The sequence below is a fragment of the Nyctibius grandis genome, chromosome 2 (assembly GCF_013368605.1).
Source record: "Nyctibius grandis isolate bNycGra1 chromosome 2, bNycGra1.pri, whole genome shotgun sequence".
In the NCBI taxonomy this organism is placed as follows: domain Eukaryota; kingdom Metazoa; phylum Chordata; class Aves; order Nyctibiiformes; family Nyctibiidae; genus Nyctibius; species Nyctibius grandis.
This window is the reverse complement of record NC_090659.1, coordinates 66,315,825-66,341,159: the sequence shown is the minus strand read 5'-3', so window position 1 is coordinate 66,341,159 and position 25,335 is coordinate 66,315,825. Positions and strand designations below refer to the sequence as shown.

Genomic DNA, 25,335 nt, shown 5'->3' with positions numbered 1-25,335 from the left:
CTCAGAGGCATCCAAGAAATACAATGCCTGATGGAGTTTCCCCCCCCTCCCCCACCTTACCTTTCTTCAGTATTCTCCCACGTTCATTGCAAGTTTACGTAAGTAGAGCTGGTTAGAAAGTGCTCATTAAGATGTCATTGAAGTGAAAGTCAGGAAGAGTATTGATCAAAAATGCTTTTCAGTTTGAAGTCACTCATTTCTGGTGAATAATTCTTTAAAAACAAAACCAATCTCTTTCTTTTCTTTTGCTGATATTTCCCCTGTGCTTTTTGCTGTCTTGATCATAGTGGTTGGATTATTTGTGATAACTGGGTTTGACACAATCAATTCGCTTATGGCTTCAGAGAAACTCAATACCGAAACACTCAACTAAATTTGGAATAAAAATGTAGTCAGTATGGCTACATCAACTACAGGCATGAAGAAAGAGTAGATCTCTTCAAAGAGCTTAAAGTGTTGAATAACTTAACGGTTTGTCCTGACTTGCAGCTGCACACCGACATTTTTGGCTCACGTTGGGTGACTGATGACAATGATGATTGTCGGGGACGTTTCCTCTGTGGAGCCCGAGGTAGCCCTTTTTCTGCCCAGGGCTGGGACCACAGGGAGCTGTAAGATTGAAGGCAGATGTTTGAGCGCTCTGAGGATGCAGCCTGGAAGATGGGAGGATGATGGTACGCAGCTGTATTACTGGGGAAAGACGTAGCATGTTCTGGAGTAATCAAATTTCCTAGGCTGGAAGGCTTCATGAGCTGCCTGCTCTTTGCCTACATAGAGCTGAGACAGCAACACTGTCATTGAGTAATGTTTCAGTATGAAAGTATAATGTCAGTGTAAAGTCCAGAAATACTTCTGACCTATGACCAGTTGGGATCGTGTATCTTAAAGCAACAAAAACAGGCTCTGCCTGTGGCTGCAAACCATTGACAGTGTTTTCCTCTGCTCACCACTGAATTCCAGGTTTAAGTTTAACTTCACCTACTTCTTGTTTTGATGGTGCTGCAGCTGTTTGTACTGAAGGGTAAATAGGTCTGTTGTGTCTCCACATTGAAAGAATTTGAGACTCTCCCACCTGGTGATTTGACACTAATGTTAGAAAGTGGTGTAGAGGGAATTGAGCTTTGTAGGTCTCTACAGGGGAAGGATCGAGTGATGGGGGAGCAGTTTCCCACTGCTACTGGATTGTACTGCTGCTTGTTTCCCCATTGCTCCTAGTTTACCGAGGAAGGCCCCAGAATGTTCATCATATTTTTGTGGGCCCTCATGAGGTGTCCCTGCTCCCCTGGTGAGAGACAAATATTTCCTGCCTGATAGTATCAAAAAGGAGATCTGGAAGGTTGAATTCACAGGTTTCAGAGAAAAATAAACCTGTTTTAGGGTACAGGGATGTCTAAATGGCTCAACTTGAGTTGTGTAAGCCAGCTGTTGGTGTGTTCCTCTTAACTGACAGGACTTTCCAAGTGCATAAGATTTTCACAAAGTAGAGCATTTCCTTGCAGTGCTCTAGGTCTATATGGACATTATAAGCTCTGAGCATTGAAGGCGTTAACATAGGCTTTGATGCATTAATTATTTCGACCTTTATTTGCCTTTCTCAAATCTGGATTTTCTGTCCTGTGTGTGTATATGGTGATATGTGAAAATGCCGAGGTGGTTTTGGGGTATGTTACCGGAGCAGTGGTTGTTAGGAGCTGACTGTATTTTTGATCATTGCTAGTGGTACCATTTGTGGTTTGCTGAGCCCTCAGGCCCTTGCCCTGCTGTCCCTTTGTGAGCTGGGGAAGATTTTGGAGTTTCTCGGTCTTTGTTCTACTGAGGCTTTCTCTAGTTCCTGGAAAACTGGACATTCTTTCATTTGCTTGAATGAGGTGATGCTCTTTCCAAAACAGCAGTACTGTTGTGATATCCTTAATCTTCCACTTCTCTGTTAAGGATTGGATCCAAAATAGGACCAACTCCACAGGTTGGACCAGAGGTGACCTGTGAAGGTGCCAAGGGAACTATGAAGAAACTGGCTTTTGATAGAAAACATCAAAAGATGAGTTTTGGGGACTTCTGCATGTTTAGTCTTGTCAATATATTTGTTGAAATTCCCCAAATTTATCATTCTAGGACATTTTGCTACCTTCTGTTAAAAGATATTCGTGTTAGCCTTGCTAAAGCCATTTGTTTATTGTAGTCTTTAAGTGAGTAAATGTTAGCTTTAGCTTTTCAGATTAATGAAATCTAATAAAGATGCCTTACTAGAGGCACCTTAGACTTCATGTTTGCAGAACAGGTGAACGAAGTGCTTCCTGCCATCTGCTTGTGCCCGAGTCTTTGACTTTGTATCGTGAGGGGGACAAAAAAAGACACGGGGTTTCGATCTCATCTAGACAGCTTTGGGTGATGCAATGCATATCAGGTATTTCACTCTTGGGATTGTGTATTGCCTGTTGGTAGTTAGAGGTAGGTCTTGTATTACTCAATTTATTCACTTAATTTCATAATGCTTTCTGCTCTTTGCTTCCTTTTTGTGGTGGAGTGTATTTCTCCTGCTACTTGCAGCTTTTAGGAGGTATCTGCTTTCTCTGGTTCATTTCCTAATTCATTGAGCAGCCTGTTCCAGTTTGTACCCTGGCGGATGAAGTGGGCTGTGCCATTTGGATTGCTAGGTGCCATGGGAGAGGCATGGACACCCTGTGACTCTTTCTGGAGGGGCAAGCTGTTGCATTTTGGGAATGGCTAGACCTGGATATGCATCCTGTGGGAGCAGTGGTGAGGGTGGACAGGAAGGGTGAGGGCGTAATAGCCATAATGGTAAGATTAGGGCACATTCCAGCAGAAGGAGGTGGTGTTGGTGGCTTTAGTCAGTCATTTTCTTGAAATAACCTGTCCTCACTGTTGTGAATTAGAGGAAGGGGGAAGAAAAATCAGTATGCTTTCTGAGCTATAAAGAGGCCTCTTGACTGATTTTGTGGCAGTAACTGGAGGCCAGAGCTGGGTGGAGCTCACTGCTCCTCCCTCGTGAAGCAGCAGACCAGTTTGGTCATCCGAATTGTGGCCATGGCCCTGGGGCTGACAGGAGGATTATTACAGCATTGTTCTCGCTTTCTAGAAAGCTTACCTCATTCTTCTTTACAAATTTCAAAGATGACTGAAGCACTTTTTCTTATGTGGTACCCGCAGTGCCAAACCTGCTAGAGCTGGTCCCTGCTGCTGCTGAGTCCCTGGTGAAGTCTGCTGCTGGAAACAAACTGGAAAGGGGGAAAGTGTCGGTTTGTGTAGAACAGTGCAGAAGGCTTTTAGGATTGAGACGATGAGTTTTCTAAATGGGGAATAATTGAAACTGCTGTAGTTCCACTCTGCTTACTTCAGCAGGATTTTGTCATAGTTAGTTGTTGCTTTCTGCATAACAGACTGAAAAAAGGAGCAGAATGAATGGGATATCCATAAAGGTTGGGTTTTTTTTTGGAGCTGCCAATACGCTTGCAGTTACGTTTACTCAAAAATAAATCTTTGGAGATGGTCATAATTTGAAGCATCTGCATCAAACTTTGGGTTTTTTTAAGGACCTGTAAAGAACTCTTCTAGAAAGTAAGCACTGGTAACTTCATTTTTTTTGTTGTTAGGTGGCTTGGTCATAGACATCTTTGTAAAATGGAAGTGCATTCAATATTCAGATTCAGTATCTGAGAGGAATGAAATAGTAAGGCCTAAAATTCTGTGGACCTTTCTGTACAGGATCCAGAGCTTTTAACCTATTATCCCTTCTGTCAGCAGTTCAAAGAAGAATCAAAAGAAGCAAATGCAAAACATCTGCGTGATATTCCCTTATATATGCTGCCAACAGCAAAGGGAAGAGATGAAGATAGAAGTCTCTCTGTTCATCCACTGGGAAGTGAACACGTGTCACTGCTTTTGTCAAAGGCAGTATTTCTAGCTCAGATGAAGTCCTGTTGCCATGTCTAGATCCAGTGAAGAGCTAGTATTATGAATAGGGGTCTAGATTGAGGGAGCTGGGCTTCTTTAGTTAGATGAAAAGGAGGCTAAGGGACAATCCAGGAGCTGTTTACAGCTACTAGAGGACGGTTATGAAGATAATAGGGCCAAACTCTACTTAGTAGTGCCAGATGGCAGCAAAGGACAATGCCAACAAATTGGAAATTCAGGTTAGATGTTGGATTACACAGCAAAGGATCTGTGTAATCTTCATCTTCTGCTTTTCCTCTGCAGTCCCCTTTGCCTAGTACTACCTTTAAGTAAACCAAAGGTAGCAGACAGGATGCCTTCTAATCTTATTTTGGTTCTAGTAATATGTATTAGTGCTCATATTTTATCATTATTAAAGTTGATATGAGGGGGAATAGCCAAATGGATGGCTTTGTCAATTTTAGAACACTTTGTTTTGAGAGAGAGGGAGGGACAGGAGAGTCGGAGAAAAATACAGAAGAGGTGAAGTACGCTGTTTTAGAAAGCTGGATGCTATCCCCTTACAGACTTTTCCCTACCGATAAACTCTCTGTTCTATCTTTGGACCTCTGGTGAATGAAGTCCTGTGTGCATTTCGATTTTTTTGAAGCATTCTTTCTGTAATTTACTTCATTTTTGAGGTGGCAGGATTAAATCCCGACTTGCACTGCTTGAAACATGCTGTCGTCAGAGACCAGGCCTTTGGATGCCATTTTATCCCACACCTCGTGCTTCTGCTAGCAGAGCTTGTTTCTTGCCATTTGTTACTCTTACTTGGTTGCTTATCTTTCCTGAGTGAAAACAATTCTTGTTTCTTCCTGTGTGTACAGCTACTTCTTTTTGGTTTCTGTTATATGACGTTGGGAAGAATGAAGGTTCATGTTCATGTATATAGTATTATGTGGCAGAGTAATGTAGGCAAAGATCCACATGTAATGTTTAAAAACATTGTACAAATAAAAGTATTCCTGGCACTTCACAGTAATCAGAGAGCAAGCTGAAACAAAACAACCTCTTTTCAGGTGCAAATGGAAGTTTGGTGCAAAACACATGACTGAATGCATGTAAGTCTGATGTTTAAAGGAAAGCTTGCCTATGCGAACACAAACTCATGGACTTCACAAAACAGAGCTGCCAGCTAACTGAAAGACTAGTTGCTTGCCAGCAGTTCGCTTGGCATAGCTTTCTTCTACCTGTCATCTATGCTTCACAGAAAGAAATAAAACCCTGTACTTACATACTCCAGGCCTTCCCTCCTTGCCAAAGTAATGCTTTGTTAATTATATGGAGTCCTCTGCTCTTACATGTGCAGGTTATTAATTGCTGTAAAAGGGCGAGGGATTGAATCCTACTCTTACTGATTTTAAAAAACAAAAATTATCCAATTGGCTCTCATTTTCTGTGAAGTCTCCTGGAGCCTATTTTCTCTACTTACAGTGGAGATTGCTTGCTGATTTTGCTGCGTGCCCCTGAGCATCTACCCTACGGGCTCAGGCTGTTAAGTGGCAGCTTGTAGGGAAACGGGAGCTAGCGTCACCCATTAAATAGCAATGGGATGTTTTACACCTGTATTGCAGCAGTGTGCAATAGATTGCAATGGATTAGAAAGAGTAAGTTGAATTATTTTTGTGCCAGCTGAAGGTGGGAAAATTCAAAATGTAGCTTAGTTTCAGAGGCATCTTTTTCCCTTTGGATTTATAATGGAGTAATAAAATAGAGCTTTTGGATTTAAAGGATAATTAGAGAGTCCTCGTTACATCACTGGTCAGAAGATTTATTATTTGCAGCCATTGCTTGAATCATATGCAGGATCTGGGATACATTAGAGGCTGATAACTGAAGCTTCATAGAAGATGAAAAAAATATTTGGTTTACCTGCAGAAAATGTAATTGGAATACTTCTCTCATGTAGTTATGTGAAGTATTATTTTTGGTAATTTAGGAACTTTTAGAGGACAGATCTTGCCTTTGTGTCTTCCCAGTAGGTTGGCTATTAAGGGAAGCCAGCAAATTCTCAGGAAAAGGGGCAGAAGTTTAGTATATGCGTCCTCCACCTATGCTCCCTGAAACACAAGAGTGTTTTCCTATGCCCACGTGGCTTTGTGGCTGAGGTCAGTAGGTTCTCCGCCAAGGTGATTTATCAAATGGTTTCCTCCTGTTGTGGGTTTGAATAGGAGCTACTCCAAATCTGAGGCCAGAACAATAGCTATGGAGGAAATTAGTCATAGAGGGATCTGAGGAGGAAGGAGCATGTTTTTATCAGCAATGGAAGAACTTCCCAATACACAGGGGTCTTGCTAAAGATAATTCGTGAGTAGTGGCGGTTTACACCTTCACATTGTTTCCAGCAGGGTATTAAAGAGTAAAGGGTACAACGCTTGCTTTCTTCTTAATTTGACACATTTGGGAAGTATTCTTCATAACCACATGGATTCAAAATACATTTTTATGAAGACTTAAGCATTTGGTGTTCATTTCAGCTGGAGTGAGAGGCTTGGGAGACTTGCATCAGATAATTCCCTGGTTGTGGTGGATGCTGTACAAAATAGGGAAACATGAAATCAGTTAGCAAACAGAAGGATTTATCTTGAATTTATGATGTGTGTTGCTGGCTTAAATAGTGCTTGTGCTTTTACCCTGTGATTCCTTGTGATTTATAAAACGTCTATTCTGAGTTGAGTTCAGCAGTTGAAGATAAAGGGTTTCTGTTTTGTCTGTAACCCTTTTATGTTCTGCTAAAAGAGTTGGGAAGATCTATTCTGATGTGTATTGAGGAAGTGGTTTACATTTTTTGATGGGTACAGATACCTAAATATATGGCATCTGAAATGGCACTAGACCATTTTATATCTGGGACATCTGTGTGGGCCAGGCAGATATAAGCCAGGACATATCAGTAACCCAGTCTTTCCAGTGGTGGCCACTGGAGGCCAATAGGAATTCCTAGGATATCTAATAAGGCACTAGATGTCTGGGTTTGGATGACTAAAATTTAAATGTTAATGTTTTAATACTTCTGTGGTTTGGTATTTCAGATCAGCAAACTGCAAACAACTTTTTTTTTTCAGCTGTCATGAAGAAAAATAGAAAAATGGCATCCTGGGGTATATTAGAAGGGGTGTGGTTAGCAGGTCGAGAGAGGTTCTCCTCCCCCTCTACTCTGCCCTGGTGAGGCCACATCTGGAGTATTGTGTCCAGTTCTGGGCCCCTTAGTTCAAGAAGGACAGGGAACTGCTAGAGAGAGTCCAGCGCAGAGCCACAAAGATGATTAAGGGAGTGGAACATCTCCCTTATGAGGAGAGGCTGAGGGAGCTGGGTCTCTTTAGCTTAGAGAAGAGGAGACTGAGGGGTGACCTCATTAATATTTATAAATATGTAAAGGGCAAGTGTCATGAGGATGGAGCCAGGCTCTTCTCAGTGACATCCCTTGACAGCACAAGGGGCAATGGGTGCAAGCTGGAACACAGGAGGTTCCGCATAAATATGAGGAAAAACTTCTTTACGGTGAGGGTGACCGAACACTGGAACAGGCTGCCCAGAGAGGTTGTGGAGTCTCCTTCTCTGGAGACATTCAAAACCCGCCTGGACGCGTTCCTGTGTGATATGGTCTAGGTAATCCTGCTCCGGCAGGGGGATTGGACTAGATGATCTTTCGAGGTCCCTTCCAATCCCGAACATTCTGTGATTCTGTGATTCTGTGAATCACTTTCCTGAAAAGACTTTTGCATAAGTCTGTGTTCTAAGAGTAAGGCAAGGCAATATGGGTGGTTTGCCAATTTGTTTTACCTAGCTTATTATTTTGCCAGTTTATATTACCTAGCTTATATAGACAGAGTCAGCACGATATCAGTTGTTTTTAATAACCTTCCCTGCCCCCCAAAATGCCCCCCTCCAAAATCAAACAGAAAATCAGGAGGAGGATCCCTGTCCAACTCCTCATAGGTTAATTTGGTGTCAATCAGTTGTTCAGAGGAAGAAAGTGTGAGTGAGTACCAGGATTGATGTTCAGTCAGGGGAAGAAAACCCTGGAACATGTTCAGCATAGCTTAGAGAACAAGCTTATGTAGCTTATATAGCAACATAGCTGGAACATGCTTATGGCAAGCTGAGGATTTACACCAAAGCTGTAACTGTACATTGTCAAAATACAGGTTCTTTAGCTATATGTTAATATCTTTAGTTATTTTAAATGTTTGAAAATCAAAAGTGCTATCCAGTGCGTTTAACTTAAGTGTCTAAATATTTATGCTCCTAATAAAGCTTCTTTTGTAGTAAGATTTCACCTCATGTATGTTTAATGAAGGGCACGATAGAAGAAGCTTAAGGGTGACTGTCTCAGGTAACCAATAGAGAAACACAGATGCTTTTAGGATATGATGGAATCTCTTAGAATAGCTACTTTGGGATAGGATGAATCACAGCCCACAAATGCCTGTTTCTCTTCAGTGACTATAAAGAGAGAGAGGGAGTAGAGTGACTCGTTGAGATGTGGTTGTTTATATTTGGTCAAATATATTTCGAGCTAAGTGCATAAGGCTACAATCCAGAGGCAGCTCAGCTCTCCGTGGCACCCGGGATATGCCTCTCAAATTCAGCTGCAAAGCCTGGTTGGAGTGTACTGCAGCACTCCTCTGGCTGGTGCCTTCATCACCCTTCCCAACTGGAACCACCCTGTGAAGGAACGGTGCACGTGTACTCAGTTTTCATGCTGATGGGGAATTGGTGTCATCCCAAAATAAAGTTAGGATGAAGGCTGGATGAGTGCCTGAACCCATGTGTTTGGATCTCACAATGGCCTGGCTTAAATTCCTTGTGCAACCAGCAGAAGGAAAGAGGGGATTTGGAAGGCCTCCAGAAGCCACCTGAATTTTGGTAAGATTGAATCCTAAGGTGTAACTTGAATATATGCTTGCTTCTGTGGTGTGTTTTCATGTCACATTTCTCTCAGCATATATGATGAAAATAAGATCATCTGTTTTCATGTCTGTGTGCAAACATCTCCAGTTCTCCTAGGTTAGGGAGATGTTGGGATGTCTGGGTGCTAGGAGGTTAAAACAATTGAAATCCTGGACTTAAATGTTCTTCTGATAAGCATTTAAAAGCATTTATAAGCATTTTTAAAACGAAAATTAGACCTAGCAGTGTTCTTTCAGCAGCATACTTGCTTCCAGTTAGTAACTTGAATTTTGGCATTACTCTTTATTTTTGCAGCTTATAATGATTTCTACCCTCACTTCAGCCCTAATAGGGAGAGAGAGTGTGTGAGGTTATTTGCAAAGGCTGGTATTGGTGGTATTATGCATGAATAGGTCTAGGTGCCTAGTTTTAAAATCTTGGCAGCTGCCTTGACTTTTCTTTATGCTGTCATTCAGACCATAGCTACCAAGGCTGAATTTTGCTGGTAGTAGCAATTGCAGGAAGTTACTAAGGAAAGAGTCTATTACTGACACAAGAAATATTTTTGAAGTTGTTCTTGCCATTGCTGAACCTACCAAAATGTCACTGTTGCCATAGGTCATCTATGCAAGGCTCAAAATCATCTTTCTGCTGTACTGAATGTCACATAAGTTGCTTGGTGTCTTCAGTGTTAATGTTGTATATATTCCACACTTCTTGCAAAACTCCCTCTAAATTGAGAAGTTTTGTTGTTTCTGGGATTAGACCTAATCGCTATGATTCAAGAGTAAAGAAGGAAAAACAACTGTGCGTGTTCTGCATGTCCCAGTTCTCCTTCTCTTTATTACTTCCAAAATAATCCACTTTTCTCCAAAAGTTATATCTATACCCTTCAGAAAATTGTGTGTAATAGTCACCTCTAGCAGCATTTTTCCCTTGATTCATTAATTATAGGAGCATGTCAAGCAGAGCAGATGGCATTTTCCGAGTTGGGAATTTACCTTTATTTGTTATTCTTTGTTGGGTTTGACATCTGAATTTCTCAGCTTCTCTAAGATGATGTCATTTTGCAATTAAATATATAATATGATTGTATAAATTAGCCTGAAAATTGAAATCTGGGACTTTTTCTTTGTAACTGATGTGAAAAATGAATGGACGCATAGGCACATCTCAGTTTGACATCAGTCATTTTGGAACTCCTCACTCCTCAACGTACAGAGCAGGTAGTGTTAAAAATCTCTTTCTCTTCAGTCCATGAACTCATGCCTTATTTGATGCACACTACTCAAGCACCATTTTTGAGAAAGATCATACATTTTCTCTTGAGCTTTTCGATGGGACCTAGCCGAAGGGTTCACAAATGTGACGTGATTTATTTTCAGCACGCCCTATTGAGTTGAGAGGCTTCTGATCCTTTGGCAGGGCAGGAGCTAAAACATAATAACCTACATGAGGAACTGGGTGGGTGCGTGGCTGCTAGTTTTGCATTCATGATTTGATCCTAGAAATGATATTTTGGAGCACCTCAACCCTGTTTGACTGCAGTTGAAGCTCTGCAGTGGATAAAGATTGACGTACGTGCTGTGAAGCAATGGCACTGAAATAGGGTTGTGCAGGCAGTGCTGAACGCTCGCCTTTCGGGGGGGTTGTGTTAGTAACTTGTTTTGGGTTTGTGGTGTTTTTTTTGAGGTAACTGTCCTCTCTCTTTAGAAGCAAACTAACGGACCACAAAAGCTGTCAGCACATGTTGTCATATGAATGTGTATGTGGTCCATGGGGAGGGTGGCTGGCTCCTGTTGACTGCTGGTGCCTGTGCCACTTACTCTCCACAGCTCCTTGTCCCACTTGGGCACCATCTACTTGTTGTAACCTTCTGCTCGACCAGACCCAGGATTTCCAGGCTCTGACTCTTGCGTCTCTTCCTCCCTTTCCCTCTCATCGCTGTCTCTCCCTCTTCTGCCCAGCTTTGTGTCACGTTTTGGTCCACCTGACCTTTCTCGCACCCCGTCTGCAGTGTGCTCTCAAGGGCCTGTCTCCTGCACGTCCGTGGGGCACCAGCCGAAGGGTCATGAAAGCAACAGGCGAGGTTGTCTTCCTGCTGTCAGCTCCAATGTCTGGTCTCTGGCAGATGGGAGCAGCAGTAACAGGGGAAATCCTGCTAATCTCCTGTAACTTGAGCCCATTACATGCTCAGTCACACTGTGGGGCTGGTGCCTTTCCAGCCACATATGGATGGACGGACGGCTGGAGGAGGCGGTGGACGCTTACTGCAGAACATTTGCACTGTAGGGATCAGAAAAAAAATAAAAGATGGTGTGTGTCAGCTGAATTCTAGCAAGTTTTAAAGCTTTGTCAAATAGGAAAATATTTTCGTAAGTATAGCAAAAAACGTAGCCTTGATTTAACAAAAAAACCCCAACCAATAAAGCAAGGGTTCAGCACTCTGCCAAATTTCAAGACTCCCCGACACGGGCAGGGGAGCCAGAGTTCCCTGGTGAGTGAGTTACAAGGGTGGCAGAGCAACGTGTTTTTGTCTAGGCTATCTCAGAAATGGGCAAACTGTGTTTTGGCAGAAAAGTAAATAAATCCTGCAGCAGATGTCCAGCATGGAAAATTTTTAACACAGGCAGCTTGAGTTTGGCAAAGTCAAAAGAACATGGAAAATACTGATGAGATGCACCAGGCCACCTTAATAACAGATGGAGTTACCACTCCTGTCCCCGGGGTCTCCCGAGACCCACCAGAATCAACTGTTTGAGTTTTGGGGGGATTTTGTTTTGTTCTTTTAAATAGGGCAGAATAGAGCAGAGTGGGGGGGGGGTGATTGAGCAGAGAACGAGGGCTGGCTGGCAGGAGCCTCCTCGGCAGCAGCACGTTTCAGCCATGCCAGGGAGGGGAGGGTTTTCACAAGTTGGGTGGGAGACGGTGGAGCCCGAAGGAGAGTTTTTGCTTGTGGGATAGAGGAATAATGGATTTTTTGGGAAGCTGCATTTATAATATGCAAAACAGTCCATAGGAAACAATGGGGCCTTGGGACAGAGCTGCCAGTGAATGAGAGCTTTGTTTTTCTCTTGTCTATTCATATTTCTAAACTTTTAGTGGCATTTTAAATACATTTTATACATTTTTGTGTCATGGCTTGAAATGTATAAACTGCTGTCTAAAGTAGTGCTGCACTGCGATCTTTATCCCTTTCTGGATAAAGATTGACTTTCAGCTTAAGCTCCTTTTTGTATTTTTCCTAATTGCAACACTTGTTCAATAATCCTTGCCTGCTTTGTTCTCTTGTTTTAAAACTTCAGCAAAATTTGTGGGAAAACTGATTGACAGCAGCCCTGTGTACCCAAAGTTGTGCCCACAGTTTGACTTGAAAATGGCAACTGGTATTGTAGTCCTTATGCGAGAACCTTGGTACAAACGAACATTGGTTGCAAGCTAATCACAGGAACCGCAGTTTGGGTGCCGCTGATGTGATTTTTCTGCCAAGGGTATTAAAACACCATCATATAGATTATGTTTTCATCGAGAAGCATCCCATACCTGCAATCGCTAACGACTGCTCTCAAATATTCGGATAGACGTTATGTGTGTATTGCTGTTCAATGCAAATGCTGCACAGTAAGATTATGCAGTATTAAAATGAGAATATTACTGCCTGAATTGGAGTGTGTTTCAGCTGCATGTTAAAATAAAGGATAGATTGTTCAGTTTACGGTGCACAGCTCACCTTTACAACCAAAACGGCATCATTGTGGTTCTGCAATTTCGGAAACGTTGTTTGTGCAAGCATTTGTGATTAGCAAAAGCTTCGAAAATTCTTGTGCAAGAAATGGTGTAGCTGCCATTGCAGCGGAGGGGAAGGGAACTGTTTGCTTTTGCTGCATGTGTTATTTCATGGAGGTATCGCTTTACCTCGCCAGTAAAACTCCTTCCCTGCACGAGGGAAATTCCTGGTTTATCAGTATGGATGCATTGTTTTTACACATTAGGAGTGCTGTGTTGCCGTGTCAATCATCCCGTTCGGATCGGTTTAAGAGCAGTAGGGCTGACGAAGCTTGGTGTGATTGGCTGCCATATGCTGGGAGGGCTTTGGGAGAAGGAAGGGCTGCAGTCTTTCAGCAACAGAGTTTAGGCTGTGTCTTTGCTTCATCATCTGAGGAAAAAAATCCCCAGCTAAGGCACAAGGCTTTCCGAGCACCAAAAAAAAAAATAAATATACAGCCTGCTCATCATTTCACGTGAAAATTACTGACCACGATGCAATGGGAAAGATATGGCTGTTTTGTTTATATTGGGTGTTCCTGTTCACGCTGGGAATGTGCCGAATAGACAGGGCTAAACAAGGTAGGAGGATTGTTGTCTTTTATTGAACGTTTAAAGAGTTTGCTGCAGTGTGCTGCAGACCGTCTGTGTTGCTCGGGGGAGTCGGGGAAACGACGTTTCTCTAGTGAATATATTCTGTTTGGCTGCAATAGGTGGATTTTGTGGTAACTTGTTTTCAAAGAGAATTAATTTCCAACGTAAATCGCTCTCTTCTAGAAATAGAATGTGAGTATATGCGTATTAAAATAATGCAAGTAAAAAAAAGAAATAGGTCAGTGTGTTTCAGAAGTGCTGTTAGCCTAATTGGATTTTTAGCTGGGTTGTTGTCTGGAACTGCTTCCTAGCTTGAAGAAAGAGAAGGAGCCAACCTGGAAATCTGTGAAGTTTATAGCAGATACATTTGAAGATTTAGGTGAATTAGACTGGCTGATCTAAATAATTCCCTACGGGAGGCTTTAACTAAAGCCAAGACTGCCTGTCTTGGACTTGAAGGAGCCATACAATGAGATTACAATATTTTACCCTCATTATAAAAGTATGGGTGTTTTTGGCTGCGCCGTGATTCCTTGTGCTCTTGAAGGCAAGTCGGGAGAGTTTTTCGTATTGTAGTTTCGCTGAGCGTTTCCCCTGCCCTTTCCAGGTCTTTGTCTCAACAGCAAAACAGAACCTGTACAGGAAAACAAGGAAAACAAGGTTAATAATACGTGCTGCAATTATCTGATCTTTATACATTTTTAATGAGAGAACACACAGCTAGCAGAATAATTTAATGAGCAGGCTGGCTTTTAGAGCAGTGATTTCACTGTGCTGAGGCATGTCAACTCTGTTGCTGAGGAGGAGCCTTAGGAAGGAAAGGAGATTTATGTTAAATGCTCTGGAGAGAAGGAAATGGGTTATTTAGATAGAAGTCTTTAAAATTCTGGAAAAATAGAGGTGTTATTATTTATTATTATTTATTAGATTGGAAGCAAACTTTACTGTCATTGCGGGAGGGGTCTGAGGACATTGCCTCATCCCATGACGTGCCGAAGCCTCTTCAACTTTCTTAGGCTGCCATATGTATTGATGGTGCTCAGTACCTTTCAGGATCCCACCCAATTAGCAACCTGAATTAGTATGCGGTCTTCAGTTGTGTTATAGCAGCATTGTGTATGTGTACAGTATATAACAGAGGTTTTTTAATATTTCCTTTTTTTACCAAGACTAACAGGTGGTGAAACAGCAAGAAAATGTTATTATCCTATTTCTCCCGTAATAGCCATGAGCATTGTATATAAATATTTCTATTCAGATAGGATGTGGGTAGAAAAATTAAGTATGTGAGCTGAGGAGGACTAAAGATCAATACCTTAAAGAAGAAATTAGGTAAAAGAACCTTTCACTGCCTAGAAAAGCTTTTGATGATGTAATCTGGGGGAAAGCTTTAAGATTCCCCCCCCCCAAGTGGAACAAGTTACACTAGTTTTACAAGTATTGCATTAAATAGGCCCTTCTAGGCCAACCATCCCTCCACTTTTCCAAGGAGAAGTACAGGGCATGGGCTCAAAACTCCTGATGTCGCCTCCCAGCTCCTCGCAGCTGACTCTGCTCGGAGGAGGTTGATTCAGATTCCGCATTCCCTGGCTAAATACTTGCTCAAGACCTGCAGCTGGGTTGTAGGCACATCTTCAGTTTATGAACTGGTTATTTTTACATGCTACGCTCTTCTAAGTAAAATCAACCTTGTGTCTTCTGGGAATTTAAAACTCTGCTAACAAGTGAAACACATGTCGGGGTGTAGAGCATTATTATTAAAAATCCACGGGGTATGAATATGTATGTTTAAATATCTGTCACTGTCGATGTTTAAATGTGGTGTTAAAAGTGAAAATAATCTTTTCCAAGCTACAAAATGTGAGCTAAATTTTTAATTTTTGCAAATAAAAAAAATTTTCCTGCACAGCTTACAGAGAAAACTTTTCAGTCTCATGTTTTGAGACCGTCTCTTCCTTTCAGATAATTTAAGTGGCTGTTTTTCATACCTTTGAGGCTGGCAGTCAGGCATACGGAGGATAATGCTATACATTACAAAGTGAAAATTTGCGTTCATCACTCAGTCAAATAGTTTGTATCAAACTATTGACAGAAAATCAAGTGACAAAGAGATTAAAAAAAATTATTTCCTGCTCAAGGAATACTTTATATAGATAGAGAGGTGTGCTTTTCTCTTGGAGAGCAGAGGTGGCGGTAAATACTCTGTGTTTACACTTGTTATGTAAGTAGTTGGTAATAAAAGTATTTTGGACCAGATTCTGGTACCTCTTTTTGTGTAGTAATATCTTTTCCTCTTAATTGCTGTGTGGATTTCATCAGAGCTATTAGTGTGGTAATGTCTGTGTGCAGTCTGTCTGCTTTCAATGAATAATTAGTCTGTTTAGAATTAGTTTCTTCATTTTCCTAAGGTAGTGTTTACTAATGAGTTACTTGTCCTGAAGTATAGTATTGTGACTACAGAGTGTTTATAAGGCAAAATCAAGTTTTTCATTGGTGAGCATATATATTATAGAAATCTAAAATAATTGAGTGCTACAATTTCTTTTAATTTTTTTTTTTTTGAGAAAGAAAAGTAGCTCTTGATGTTATGTGGAATTTCAGGCACTCAGATCTGGTAGCTCATTTCTGCTGTGAGTGAATATTGTTCTCTGTTGTTCCACAAGTATGTCAGGAATAGTCTGTACTGTGTTTATTTGTAAAAAGCTCTAAAATGTTCAGTTTTTATATTATTGAGAGATGAGAAAAAGACTTACTGTTCAAATGAAATTCCTTGCTAATGATTTCACATATGGTTTTAATTTCCTAAATCATTAGTTAGACACATTGCTGAGATTTAAATTTCACATAATAGCTATTAGTGATATCTTGTTTTCTAATGTTACTAGAAATTTCTGGCTTTGAGGGTTTTTTTCCTCTTTTCAGGGAAGAAACTTTTTTTTTTTTTTTTTTAAAGCCCAATAATTTTTTCCCCCGCTTTTTGTGAATAAAAACACATGGCTGTTACAAAATTGTAGCAAAAGAGGATATAATCACTTGCTTTAGAATTTGTTAGAATAGTTTCTTTTTAAAACCATTTTCTAGCCTTTGATTGTGAAGCTAATTTGATATATTATGTTTAATACAGTGTGTTGTAGTTAACTAGTGTGAACGAGTGCTATGTAACTGGTCTGTAGATAGGCTGAAATTACAGCTTGAGGAAAATAAAACTCATTTCAAAAGGGTGTCAGTGCTGAAAACTAGTTCATATAATAGTAGTATTAACTGCTTGACTAATTAAACTAATCTTCTTATGCCTTATTAGCAAATGCAGTGACAGTTGTTGGTTATTGATATAGAGAGTCCAAAGTCTCCTTTTAAAAACAAACTTTTCGGCTGTATTTGGAGTTGAAGGTACGTGAGGAAAAAGAAATCATGCAGCCGTTTTCTAGAATCTGCTAACTTCTTAACCTCCCCAGGATTTTTTTTATTATTCTTTTTTAATAACGTGCTTAAAACACTGAGCTCTCACTGACAACGCTGGCAATGTAAAGTTCTTAGTTCAGTACTTTGGGCACACTAAAAAAGGAAAACTGGAGTGTGAAAATTGAAGAGTATACCCAGCCAGAGATTAAATGCAAAATCCTTATAACTAACATGAAGAAATAGTAATTATGTAGGGGACTTTTTGTGCTAGTGATGATTATTAAAGCTGTTGAGGACTGACAGCGTGCAGCTTGCTGCTTCTGCGGAAGACCTGTAGGATTCCTGAAGCCGTAAGTCTGGCAAAGGACCTGGTGGGCTTGTGATACCTTAAACTTGGCAAGTTGGAAGAGCTCAGCTGCTGTTCTGATAAACAAAAGCGATAAACAACACACACATTTGCACTATTCCCCCTCCCCACCCCCAATTTTATATCTAGATGTATGTTCACAAATGCATACACAGATGTGTAATACACACACACTCATGAAAATATGGTTTTTCATTTTTGTGATTTTTGCAATACAAAAACAATAGCTAATAAAGACAGTAGGAGGGATTTAATGGTACAGTTGTTACATAAAGAAACGAGTCAAGAAATAAGAGATGCTTCATATCAGAATCTAATTTTTTCTATTTTAGAACGATAATTTTTTATCAGTTTCTGAGTGGATGATAAACAGCGTTTCAGGAAGGTCTGGGTGTTGCACATAGCTGAACTCATAAATAGAGACTAGGTTGGTCTGGAGGTTCATGTGCTGTAAAATTGTCTCTCCTGCAGAGAGTACAGCACCTCTGACAACAGGCAGAATTAGGGAATACAGGTAAGGAAAAATACAGAAATATGGAAGGAAGCTAGGACTTGGTTAGAAAGGTGCTTTTTTCTTTCTTTCTTTCTTTCGTGAATTCTGAGGGCAACTTTTCAGTATGTTTTTTGTGTGTGATCACTTTTAAGACATAAGCCTAACAAATAATTTTTTTTAAGAATTTTTTTTTAACCCTCTGGCATTCTCTCCCATCCAGGCTGAATACTTTTTCCCCCCCTGGATTTCTGAGGATTTTTTTCTTTTTTTTTCAAATGCTCTGTTATATATGCTTCAGGTATACCAAATGGGTCAGCCCCCCCCAGTTTCATGATATTTGCACTTTATAGGTATTATGGGCAGCGTACTGAACATAGTCTAAAACTTAAATTGCAAAGTGGCAAGATTTCCATTTGTTTTCAAGTACTCAGAAGGGTGATTTTCAATGCTGGATGTCAGCGTGTTGGGTTTATGCCTTAACGCTCTCCTCCGGCAGCTCTCTGCGGGAGCCTCCTCCCAACATCGTGGTGGGGGAAGCGGTTGCCTTGTAGGATATCAAAGCCTCGTTTTAGTCCATTTTTACCTTTTTTTGGGTACTCCTTCCCACTTTTCAGACAGTCCACCGTGCTGTTATCAGCAGCTATATGTGCATTTCAGCCGTACAGCTTCTCTGGGTTGTCAGCAAACACCTCTGGCTGTGCCACCGGTGGGACGGGCAGGCCCGTGGCTGGCAGGAGCATACCTCTATGCCCGGTTAATGATTCAGGAATTCAGCACTGCCTCACTTTTATTTATTTAAAAGGCTGCGATAGCACGCATGGGATTTCCCTGACGGCTGCGTTCACCCGTGACACAGCATCCCCAGCTACGGCCTCTGACTGCCACCAGGAGACCAGTGCCGGTGGCTTTCCCACCTTCGTCTCCTCACCCCGCATCCCAAAAGCGGCGGGGCCTGGGGCATCTCCTCTGGCTGGCGAGAGGCTTTTGCGGAGGAGGACGCCGGGGTGTGGGCTGCTGGCGCTGGGGATGGCAGTGCTGCAGTCCTCATTGCCATGCTGGACACGCGCTGGCAGCGCGGCGCGCCGCTGCCCTGGAGCTCTAGCGCTTGCGTTTAAAAACTTTTCACGTGTGGTTGTTTTTTACAGTTCCCACGTGTATTTTAGTTCCCCCTCTGCTAATCCCGGGACACACTTTGGGGCTGGGTTGCTTTATTGCCATAATTTTAAGGGGGTGTGGGGAAGCCAAAAAAAATCCCCAGAGATTTTCTTTGCCACAGTGGGGAAGGCATGAAAGGCTTTGAAAGTGGCTGCGCTGGTGTGTTTATAAAGCCAATGCGCTTTTTTTCTTTTTGGCTTTTTTTTTTTTTTAAAGACCTCATTTAATGCTCGTGACTTTGTGCCATGAGGCCACTTTCAAAGGCTTTGGTATCCACAATAGCAGCTCTTTGAAGTGGAAATGCCAGCAGGGGACAAGCCAGTGGCTTAATCCTTGGTGTAAGAGGTCTGAAGTGGTAAGAAGCCACAACGTCCATCTCAAGGGGAGAAGCTGGAGAGCAATACCTGGAACTAAATCCATCTCCTGGACGTGGACCTCACCCATGGAGCTGGAAGTGGTTGGACACTTCCATAGGACGTGAGGGATCCAGTCCCCCTCCTCTCGCTCTTTCTGGTTTCCCACTCTCTTTCTGTCCCCCCTTCTCTCCCCAGTCTCTCGAGGAGCAGGACACAACCACTGAAGGGAAAGGGGGCGAGGCCTGAGAACAAACACGTGTTTCTGCGAGGTTTTTTTTTTTTTTGCCTTCCCAAGTTGATAAATCATCCCCCTGGAGTGTAGAGCAGGTGGTCCTTGTGGGCGTGTGTCTGTCCGGTTAGATTGGTGGCTTCATGGTGGCCCCAGGAGATAAAGCTGTGCCTTCACATTCTGAATCCTCCTTTGGAGGTGCCTGTCTCCCCTTTGGCAAGAGGACAACGAAGGAGACTATGCTTTTTGGTCGCCAGTGATGCATTTGAGTGCCTAAAGGTAGGTGGAACGAGTCCGCCATCTCTGAAATCTGTTTGTTTGAAATAGGAGATGGAAGTGTTGAATTTCTCATGGGAGGGCTTGAGGATCAGCATGTCCCTATGGATCCGTAGGCAGCTCTGGCTGCAGGACAAGGCTGCTTGTAAGGAGGTGCCATCCCGAGGCGGAGAAGGCAAAAGGGTAAGCTGAGGACAGGAGTACGTGCCTTGACTGGTGTATGACTAGCTGTTAGTCACCAGGGGTGAGAGGCTTTCTGAGGAGTACTTTCCTTCTCAACGATTAAATTTAGTAGCTGTCGGTGGTTCTGATGACTATTTTAATAATTTGATCTGTAAGTTGAAAAGTTATTTTAAACTTGTTCATATTTTTGACCTCCAATAAATCACCTGCCATTTAACTTTACACTGTAGCTATTTGCCAATAGATAACTGTCTGTTTTATGGTTTTCCAACTGGTGGACACACTGAGTGTCCCTTGCCTCCTAGTCAAAATTTAGTTACATGCTCCATGACTACACGTAGTAGCGTAGTTCTTTTCTGTTTTCCTTCAATATTGCCAAAGGTTCTGCTTGCTTTATACTCCATCAATGGCTGAGTGTTTTGCCGAAGTGTTCATTGAATTGCCTGTAATGTCCACAAGATCTTTCCTGTGTAGTAGTGTCTTGTTTGAACCTAGTGTTGTGTGTGTACTATTTCTTTTTGTTTTTTCCTCTCATCTGCATTATTTTGCCTATCTTTATGTTAAGCTCTTATGTCGTTTTATCATCCAGTGTATTCATTTTCATGAAATCCTTTTGTAACTCTTCACAGTTGGCTTCAAGTATGACTTTGCAAAAATTTTTTGTTAACTGCAAAATATCTTTTATTGTTTATGGTTATGTTGCAAAGCAGAGGAGGATAACTGTTGATAAACTTCATTGTGAAAATTACAGTAGACATTAGAAGTAAAAGCATACTATTTAACCATGTGAGTTTGTTGGGTTTGGGGGCTTTTGTAGAATTTGTTGACCTGAACTCTGCTTTGACTTCAGTCTTTATGCTATCTGCAAATGCTTAGCACTTCTAGCTGTCCTCTTTAGTTAAATTTCTTTTAACATCCTTAAGACTCATATTATCATGAGAACTAGGTCCCAAAAACTAATCAGCTTACAAAGGTGAGATATATCATTGGCTTTTATTTTGCTTAATGTTGAGCTTTTAGGATTTGTATTCTATAGCTCTTCTCTACAGTTGTCAGAATTGTACTCTAATAAAAACTGACAGTTCCTTGTAAACATACTTGTAGGCAATAAAGCTGTATGAAATGCACTTGATGTTTTCAGGCTTCCAGTGAAATGGGTGAGAGGTAGCTGTGCTGCAGTAGGATTGTGTAGTGGGTCCTTTGACTTGAGGATTTGTGTTATAGGAATCAATATAGGTGGGGTTTTTTGGTTGGTTGGTTGGTTGGTTTGTTTGTTTTCCTTAGAAATGAAATTAAAACAGAGTTAATAGTCATGGTCTGCTTTGGTAAAGATAACCACGTGTATCTCAACCCTCTTGGCCTCCAGACACCAAAATGTTAGCAAACTTCACTTAGGGGAAAGGTGACAGTGTTCATCTTTGGAGTGCTTCACTGCAAGGTAAAAATGATTGCCCCGAAGCAGGACTTTAGAAACAGTGGTCAAGTTTCTACTTTTCTGATTTAAAAATACTAAACTTCTTATTTGTGTGCCTGTATTGACTCCAGTGCCTCATGCATTAGCAGGATTATTCTTTAAAATTTTCCTGGTGGACCTTGCTAAGCTGGTGAATGTTTGGCAATAATGAAGCCAGAAAAAAGCTGGGACCTTAAATTGTGGATTTCCGTCCAACTTTCCAGAACTATAATAATTAAATTTTAAAAAAAAACAGAAACAAGCCCTCTTAATATGTAAATTGAGTGAACTTTGTTCATAAGAAATCCTAAAAGTATAAAACTAGAATACCACTGCATCTTTTTAGTCTCTCCCTTTTCTATCTTTTCAGAGTATAGTAGTGCTTTTTTTGCTAGCGGACAGGCAGTTCTGTTCAGTTGCTATAAAGTGGTACCATGGTTACTACTATTTCAGATGATGGGCAGAGGGATAAACGTGGAGAAGGGCCTTTCAAGTAGATTTTCAAGATTTCTCGAGTCTGTGTTGTAATAAAGTGCGTATCTCTGTGAAAGGCAGATATTGGTAATGTATACTTTGCAGCTCATAAAGTTGCAGAGGATTACTGGAGGGCATAATTTTGACTGAGAGAGAGTTGGTTAATTTGTCTGGCATTTTTTTTTTTTCTGGTCTGGTTTGATTTTGTGTCTCGACTTCTTTGTCCTGGAAATGTTGCATGTAATGGAAAGAAGTCCTGTCACGTGTCAGGGGCCAGTGTGTGTACATAGGCTGGAGGTTAGAAGATACAAAATCTCTTATTTACAAGATAAGGAAATACCACATTAAAACGAGGGACATTCAACACAGAAATCTGTTAAGTCATTTTTGCAAAGTTGTTTTTTGGAATAGAAATGTGTGTAAGCGTAACAGCAGCAGTCTACTTTTTATGTTTATAAATGGACAATTTTTTATTTCTGAATATTGTTGTTGATGTTATTTATTTGACGAAATCCAAAATATTTTTTGTGCTATTTATTGACTTTGTAACATAGAAAATTTGACATTATCTTTCGAAAATAGTGCTGTCTATCAAGGTGAGATTTATGCAGAATTAAAGGAAGTTTTTGAATTATGAATTAACACAGAAGTTGTGCGAGGCAATACAAATCATACAGTGCAAAACAAAGTGTGGCTTTAAATACCCATCTGGGACTAAGCTTGAAGTACAACAAACGAATTAAACCTTTGAAAAGGACAAAACTGTCGAGACTTATTTTAACCAGTCCAAATTTTCCGCTGCAATGTGAGCAGAAAACTCTGTCTTGCCAAGCGCCAGTTGCTTGTACTCGGTGTCAGAAGCGTATCCATTGCTTTGGAAGCGCCGGTGAACACCAGGCTGTGCTTAGCAGGGGGAGGGAAAAACTGCAGTTATGGGTAAGCAGAGACAGTAGAAAAAGGTCTGGAAAAGTGCTCTGTCAGAACATTTCTGGGAAATATATTCCGTTTTCACTGCAAAAATATTGCAATTTTTTGTGTCAAGAGGATGAAAGAACTCTTTTTCAACTTTCCTGTTGAAACACAATTTACAATGTATTTCTGAATAACTGTGTGCTTATCCATGATGATGTTTAAGTTATGATAAAATGATTCAGCCATATGAAAATAAAGTTTTGAGGTGGAATTGTTTCAATACCGCTAAAATACTTTTCCCCCCAGTATTTTTAAGGAAGCATTGAGATGATGAAATTTCCTTTGGGAAAGTTTTCAACAAGACCTAGTGACTAGGAAAGGCTTTTTCCTATTGCTCTCTCTGAATATTAAATAATTGAGTTAAAATAGAGGGGAACTGTCTTTTAAATATTGAGAAAATTGTTGAAGCAGGAACGTACCTGGGTCTGGGACCAAGGAGTACTGGACTAACACTGCCTGACCAGTCAGTATTGCTGCCTGAATCCATTCCCTTTTCAACTTTGAAGGCAGCAGAAATGAAAAGGAACGCTTTGAACGCTTTGTACATTAAAGTTGCTTTTACAAGATACTGGCGGGTTTGGTTTTTTTCCTTCCAGAAATCTGAGTGTAGTTTATGTGCCCTTTTACTGTTGTAGACAACTGAAATATGCACATGGCAGAAGAGTGTGTGTGAATTCATCCGATGTCCTTACTGTAGCTAATAAACTGTCTGAGTTTGTTCCTGTGTATCCTCTCTGTCAAGTGTGTTGTCTTCTGTTACTTATTAAAAAAAAAAGAATAAAAACTGGGTTAAAAAGTAACTTTCTTCAAGTGGCAACGGGTGGTGAGCTTTTTGGACCAAGGGAGACGGGTTACACAAATTAAAACAACAGATCAATATGACCCATTTTTATTGGGTCAGTGGTTCTTGATCGGTACTTAAGCAAAAAGGAAGGTCAGTAGCAATATTGCACACCAAACCCAAAATTCATCATCCTAGAGGTCAGAAAAAAATTAAGTGTTTGCTCTGATAGGCAATATCTGCAGACAGTTACTGTGTGCTCGTTCCAGTTGTAACTCCATTATTTGCCTTATGATAAAATAGGAGTTTTCAAGATTTCCAGGAAAACAGAAATTCAGCAGAACTTGCGGGCATTCTGAGAAAAGCTCTTCTTTGTTTCTCTGCCACCAGTTGCAGAAAACAATTTTAGAGGGGAAAGCATTCTCTTTCTGAACTCATGATACCTATTTGACAACAGAATAGTGGTTCACTAAATGCAAATTTATTTTATTCCAGGGAGAATAAATTTCCACTATGTGTTGTCAAACACAACACAGGTAGCCTCTGAAGTCTTGATTTTTTTTTGTTTGTTTGTTTTTTGGTGGACAAATAAATGGTGTGAATTTTGAAAGGAAAGTCTTTTACTGTACTCTTCACATCGAGCTTGATTAGATATTTTCTTTATTCTCCTTGGAGGACCGAAGATAATCAGGCAGGGAGCAATCTCGCTGTTCAGAACACAGAAAGACAACCTACCTTCAGAAGAGACCAATAACTTGTTGAATACTATTTCTTTTTTTTTTTCTCTGGGGCTCTACCAAAAAAAAAAACCAAAAACCAAAACATTACTGGTTTCTTCTTGACTGGGAAGGGTCTTTGAAAAATGTCTCTTAGTGGAAGATTTCAGCTTCTGTTATATAAAACATCGCTGTGTGAATGTTAGCATAAAAACATTATTTAAAAAAAAGAAAATAAAATTGCCTTTGAAGATACTTGATAATCTGCTATTTCATAGGTGGCTTCAAAGTTAGATTGCTGTTCTGTCTTTTCAGCTGCTGTAAGATATAAAGTATTCTGACATAGAGGCTTAATCTGGCTTTGCAATATGTCCCATGAGATATGTAAGAAGTAAAGCACTTGCATGTGTTCTGCTTCGTGAGGATTTCTTTAGTTTTGGAAGTAAATAAACCCGTTGTTGCGTGTTCTGTGCACACTACTAATGGAGAGTGAAAGGGGAATTGAATCCTTGCGATAAAATGGATTCTGATGAAGGCTTGCTTGGGCAACCCTCTGAGAAGTAAAGATGCTATGGAGGTTTTTTCTTTTCCTTACTGGAAGTGCTTTCCCATTGTGGTGAGTTGCTGCTTCCAAAATGTGTTTGAGATGGTTGTGAAATGCTCTGGGTCTGGCAGAATGCAATTGGAGTGCCTCGTTTGGGCTCCTTAGGGCATGCTCTCAGGTGTTCCTCCTTCTCCATTGGATCACTAAGAAAGCATTGCTTCTGGGAGTGGTCCTAGGTGATGCAGCTTGGGGTGCAGAAGAAGGGATCTTGGTGCTCCTTCCTCTTCTGGTAGGTTTAAAACGTGCTTTTCTCCAAGCTACACCTTCACTGGAAAGGAAAGGCAAGTTCTGTCTTCTAGTTCAATCCATTCAGGGGTAATAAAAAGACTAACAACGCAGATTTACTTAAAGGGTTTTGAAATAAGTCATCTTACACCCCAGCTCTTGCTGAAACTTGCTGGTTTTGAATTTTTGAAAAGGGAAGTGGGCAAATCCATGGAAGAAAAATCCAACGAGACATATTAAATACAAAGACATCAGTCACAGGTTGCAGGAGGCTGGGAGAAGTTTCATGGAAATTATCATGCGCTGCCTGCACTGGTTTTGCACTCACTGTAGACATCTGGTATTGACCGCAGTTGAAGACTGGATATTGGGTGAGATGGACTTTTTGACTGACCTGCTAAAGTCATCCTTGTGTACTTTGGTATCCTGTTCTCAGGTAAAAT

At 40.9% G+C, this 25,335-nt stretch overlaps 1 protein-coding gene across 7 annotated transcripts in view; it reads left to right on the top strand.

The window, feature by feature from the left end:
- The window catches only part of MBNL2 (muscleblind like splicing regulator 2), a 109,440-nt gene that overhangs the window by 3,276 nt on the left and 80,829 nt on the right, over window positions 1–25,335 (top strand). Inside the window, exon 1 of one of the 7 annotated variants that reach the window (XM_068395581.1) lies at window positions 13,035–13,194. The exons of 5 other annotated variants lie outside the window; for them this stretch is intronic. The gene's annotated coding sequence lies outside the window, so the exon portion shown is untranslated. Of the gene's footprint in view, window positions 1–13,034; window positions 13,195–19,409; window positions 19,488–25,335 lie in introns of those variants that run through there. One more of the 7 variants, XM_068395582.1, reaches the window with a different exon arrangement.